The sequence below is a fragment of the Physcomitrium patens genome, chromosome 15, assembly GCF_059467195.1.
Source record: "Physcomitrium patens ecotype Gransden chromosome 15, ASM5946719v1, whole genome shotgun sequence".
NCBI lineage: Eukaryota > Viridiplantae > Streptophyta > Bryopsida > Funariales > Funariaceae > Physcomitrium > Physcomitrium patens.
This window is the reverse complement of record NC_143424.1, coordinates 8,659,421-8,665,420: the sequence shown is the minus strand read 5'-3', so window position 1 is coordinate 8,665,420 and position 6,000 is coordinate 8,659,421.

Here is a 6,000-nt window from a genome sequence, read left to right as displayed (position 1 = left end):
GCCATGCTGAAAGAGTCGCGGACTCATTTTTCCCTGTCTCACTTACCTATTCAACAAACAGCACGATATCAGAAAAAATGGGTTATTCCGTCCTGATAGTGAAACATTGGATCAAAAAATGCGTCCTTGTGGTAACTGGCGGCCCACTAAACAGGCAGGTTTGCGCCATTATAACGGATCCAACAAGCATGAGTCACACGCTAGTTCTCACAAAAAAGTATGCTACTTGCGGGTGCACTGTGAATGCGCAAACTTTTCAATGGTGGAGGTGAAACTCCGGCGGCAGAGTTCTATCAAGTCCAATTATGAAGTGATTCATAGCCCGTATTTGATAACTTCTCATGATGCCCAGCTCCATGCTGAGCCTTCTGCAGAAAAATCTTAAACCTGTGCACTCAAGTTACTTCTGGGAGCTGTTAGAGTGGTACTCGGGTGCAAAAATGTGGGCTCACAAGAACATAATCACGAGTTAGGCTAACTGGGGACCAAGGCATCGGAGCCTGCAAGTGAGGACTTCCAGGGTCTTCAGCTTCACACTCTTCTTATCCAGGCTCATAAACCTCGTGCGAGTGGACCCAAACTAACCACTCAAAACCTGCGCTCATCATTTCGAGAGTCAAACGGCGTGACAAGCAGATATTGAGAGAGAGAGAGAGAGATAGCAGCTTCTCAGGAGAGGCAACAGTAAGAGTTTCATCAGACACAGTCTAGCAAGGATGTGCATTACTTCAGCAGCGGCAGCTGGCCCGTTGCTCTGAGAGAGAGCAGATGTTACACACTGGGAATTTTTCCAGCCCTTGTCCATGGATTTCCTGCAATTGTTCCAATTCTAGAACAGTGGAAAACCATTGTTGAAGATTTGTATACACATACACACATACAACTTCAATTATATAGAGATAGATAGACATATTTATAAGCTACAAGCACACCCCAAATACCTCTGATTGGTTAATCCAAAATTTCCCAAATTTTTTGTCCAGTAGCTCACAAGAAAAGAGACGAGTAGAATCTGGGCTGGGATAAGGAAGAGGGGAAAGAAGTCCGAGACCTGCAAGGGAACACAAAAGAAGGAAGAGGAGGGAGAAGTCCAAGAGCTGTGAGGGGAACATGAAAGAATGATTTGGATCAACCAATAAGAAGCATTGAATGTGTATATAGGCAAAATGGATGTGTATATAAAAATTTGGGGTGTGCTTGTAGCTTGAGCCATTTATATATGTTTGTAAATGAAACAAGACTAGACTATCTCAAGAACCCAAGATCCTTCTATTCGACAACAACATAAAATCTTGTCACAAAATATGACAAAATAGAATTAAATAAAACTACATAGAATAGGACATGAAAGACAACTGAGCAGATGGAAATAAAACTGAAAAAAACTGAACAAAAAGATGTAAAACCAAACTTTATTAAGAAAAAATGTCTAAAGCCATACTTGACCAAATATCCTAGAAGGCCTTAGTCAGTCTTATTTATAACTTATCCTACCACCCTCAACTTTCTAGAATATCCTTAAGTCATGGATCAACCTAGATAACTACTTTAAACTCCTTTTTAGAAGGTTCTATGGTAGACCCTACCTAAATAATTACCTTAAATACTTCTAGAATGTTCTATGGTGGATCCTATCTGATCTACTAACCTAATCTCAATTCTAGAAACTTCCATGGTTTTAACTATCTATATAATTATCTTTTTTATACCATATTATAATTAATCCCCTTCTATTAATGTGGAACATCTTTGTTTTGCTCCCAATGGTATCTTCGAATTGCTTGTTGGTAATAGGTGAGATTTTGTACAAGTTTTGATGTTATATCATGAATGGGATAACTTTTCGAAAAAAATTTGTATTGAAGTTGTGGACGTCTAGTGCCACAACAAAGGTAGCGATGCTCCAAAATGCTGTCCACTTTATATTCTTGTTGGTCATCAACTACAACTACTGGTGGTGGTGATTGGTATCGTTATGGAAAGCGCTTTGGCTCGATATGAAATTCCTTCACTTGCAAAATATGGAAGACTGGATGGATCCAAATATGTGGCAGAAGCTCGAGGCAATATGCAACATCAAAAATCACTACAAAAATGCGGAAAGGTCTAAGCCACCAAGGTATTAGTTTATGGATTTGGGTTGATGTAGTAAGTGTCGAGTTAGCATTGGAGAGTAACACTTGATTGCCTTCTAGAAAGATCTTTTGTTGCCAATGGTTATCCGCATATTACTTCTATTGATTCTGTATAGTAAAAAGGTGGTGTCATGCTTCTTATAAGGCCATTCTAAGTTGTTGTATAAATTTCTCTATTGTTGGATTGTTAGTATCGATGGGACGATGGAGAATTGCTGGCATGATTGGATATTGACTAGTATTAAAGAAAAATAGTGAATGACTATTACTTGCATGAATACTATCATTATAAGTAAATTCCAAGAGCATCAAATATTCATCCCAATCATTATGATGAATTGCCACAAATGCTTATAACATATCTCTCAAGGTTTGATTTATATGCTCTATTTGTCCATTTGTTTGGTAATGGAAGGTTGTAGACATGGCAAGTTGTGTATCTAATAGCTTAAATAAGACTTATCAAAAACTTCTTGTGAAGCATGGATCCTTATCTCAAATGATGACATGAAGTACTCCATGGTGATGAAAGATGGTATCAAAAGAGACTTGTGCAAACATTGGAGCATAAATATCCAAGCGCATCACGACTGAGTGAAGTTGCTTTAAGAATTGATCCACAAAGATGGCAATTGGAATATGACTATGAGGTATCTGTGGCAAAAAGTAATGAGATCCATAGTCACTTGCTCTCAACATGTTGTAGATAGTGGAATTGGCTGTAATAGTCTAAGAGACATTGCATTGTATATTTTGTTATGTTGACATGACTTACAAGAGCATACAAAGACTCAAACATTATAATCCGAACTTGTCCAAAATCATGTCATTTAGATCTGCTCTAAGGTCTTCTCTTGTCCCATATGTCCAGATATTGGGATGTCATGTCTCTCTTGAAATATGTGCATTTGGAGTTTAGTATTATTGGGTATATAAATTTTCTTCTTAAAATAGAGCAAGCTATCACAAAGAGTGTAATCTTGATATTGTATATCATCCATCTTCAGTCAATTGCTAACTATCTTGAAATGAGCATCGTGTTGCATAGCTTCCTTCTATTCTACCTCTTTAGTTAGATATGAAATAATACTACTAATAGTATTGACTTGTACCTTGTCTTTCAATTTGTCCTTTAAATCTGGTCTCCATAGTAAATTATCTAGTACAATAAGTTGTTGCCCTTGCATATACTCAAGTTGGATATCAAAAAGCTCTAATTGTTCTTTTCAATGATGTTGCTACGATTTCATGTTCTCCAAATATAATTTATACAGTAACGATCAATGGTCAGTCCAAACAACCATTGGCTTTCTCAATAGATAGTATCATCACACCTTTATGGTGTGTATAATTACTAATTTTTCTCGATCACATGCAGAGTAATTGCACTCTGTCCTTCTGAGCTTGCGTAATTTATATGCTATAAGTTGAAGGCCTCTATTAAAATCTTATTGAAGGACTACTTCAATAGCAAAGTTGAAAGCATCAATGTCAAGCATAAAAGGGAAATTATAATCATATGGTTGCAATATTAAAGCAGTAATGAGTACTTCTTTCAACTTATCAAAGGTGTTTTGTTGCTCTAGTTTCTATTTAAACATGACATCTTTCTCCAATAGGTTTGTCACTAAGGTGGAAATATGAGCAAATCATTGAACAAAACGATGGTAGTATCCAATAAGGCCTAAAAATTAGCAAACTTCAGAAGCATCGTTGGAGGTTGGCTAATCCTCCACTGCTTTCACCTTATCTTGTTCTATATGAATACCTTTGGAAGACACCACATGCCCCGAAAAATTGATTTTCAACTTCCAAAGTTCATATTTTGATTGCTTACAATAGAAGCGACTATCTTGCAGCCAACGTAGCACCTCTCGTAGGTGTTGCTCATACTTTTCAAAGATTTTACTATATATTAGGATATCATCAATGAAGACCACTACATACTTGTCTAAAAGGTCTTAAAACAATCTTTTTATGTAACTCATGAAAGAGGCTAGAGCATTGGTGAGACCAAAGGGTAAAACTAGCTATTCAAAATGTCCATGGCTCATACAAAACACTGTCTTTTCCGCATCCTTTCTTGCAATAGGTGTTTGTCAATAGCTGCTCTAAAGATCCAATTTATTAAAGATGGTCGTATCTCAAAGTTAGTGAAAAACATCATCCACACATAGAAGTGGATATGCATTTTTAACAATCTGCTTATTGAGACCTCAATAGTTAATGCAAAGGCAAAGTCCACCATCATTCTTACGTGCAATAAGTACATGTGCTCCCCATAGTGATGTATTTTCTCAAATGAGGCCTTTCTTCAAGAGTTTGTCCAATGTCTTTCGTAGTTCTTCAAGTTCTTTTGATGTTAGGTAATAAATTAATTGACTTGCTGGTTTGACTCCAAGCAATAGTCCTATTTGAAAGAAGGCACCTCGATCACGAAGTATGTCATTAGGTAGTTCAGTTGGAAAGACCTCATCATATTTCTGTATAAGTTGCTCTGCCTGTTCTATCCTTTTGGTTGTCTTTCCTACCACTTATACGAGGTTTGGAACCACCATATATACCGGTTGCTTATGTTATAATTGCTTCTTCATAAAAGTCGTCCCTATAAGTAAGTCTTTGGTTGCACGTTGTCTTATTTCTTCACTTGATGTGGAAGTGCAAAGAGCTACCTTGCATCCTCCATCTTTAAAAAAGATTATCTTTACTACCTAATCAATTTTTTTTATTTCCCATCTCTAGCCATGGCATCCTAAAGATAACACCATATCTTAGCTTTGTCACCTTGAATCTTTTTCTTAAGGCATATGTGTTTGTCAATCTCAAGGTTTCTTCTTCATTTGTCTCACTCAATATGTTCTCTTGATCATCTGCAAGGTATATACTTCCTCCCTTGATTTCCTTGGTTTTAATTCTAAGCCAATTGGCGATTTTAATTATGATGTAATTTTTTGTAGAGCCACAATCTATAGGTACTTGACATGGTTGATTTCTTAATAGTCTTGTTAGATGCACTAGTCAATTCTTTTTATAGTTGTCCGAGGTTATGCCATTTGTCTCTGAGAGACAATAGCTACTCCCAATATTGGCCTCTTGATGCCTTTATTAGAGAGCCTCATTTTCTTGTTCTAATTCATTATCGGCTTGGTGAGTTTGAGATTGTGAACCGCCTTGTCTTGTTGGTACTTGTACTTGGACGTTTAGGGTAACCTCTGATCTAATGGCCTAGCTCCCATCAATAGAAACACAATCTTTTTTGTACCAATATTTGTCATCTTTGTCGTATCTATGATTTTTATAAAGTATCAATCTCTATTGGCATTGGTTGTTGTACTATAATATTAGATATCGGCATAAGACTTCGTGTTATAGGTTGTGCTCCATGATTTTTAAAATCTATAGCATTGACCTTCTTTACAATCCAAATTGCATCTTCGAATGTTTATGGATCCTTTAGCTCCACCTCTCGCTGGACTTCATGTTTCAAACCTTACAGGACTCGATCCATCATCTCTGCCTCTAAAATATTGCCAATTTGGAAATATTAGAACTTGAATTGAGAGACATAATCTTGCATTAACCTAGCTTATATAAGATTTTCTAATTAATCGTATGCTATCTTTTGTGCATTGATAGGCTGAAATTGATTCTTAAACTTGGTCTCAAACTCCTTCCAATCACAAAATCCACCTTGAGCTCCATAGCTTTGAAGTCAATGTTACTACCAAATGGATACCACATCCCTTAAATAGTTGGCTGTATATATAATTCCTTCATTGGTATTTGCCTCGGATAGTTAGAGATATTGTTGCATGTTGAAGAACCATTGACATACATCTTCTTGTCTTGAAGTTCCACAGTATGT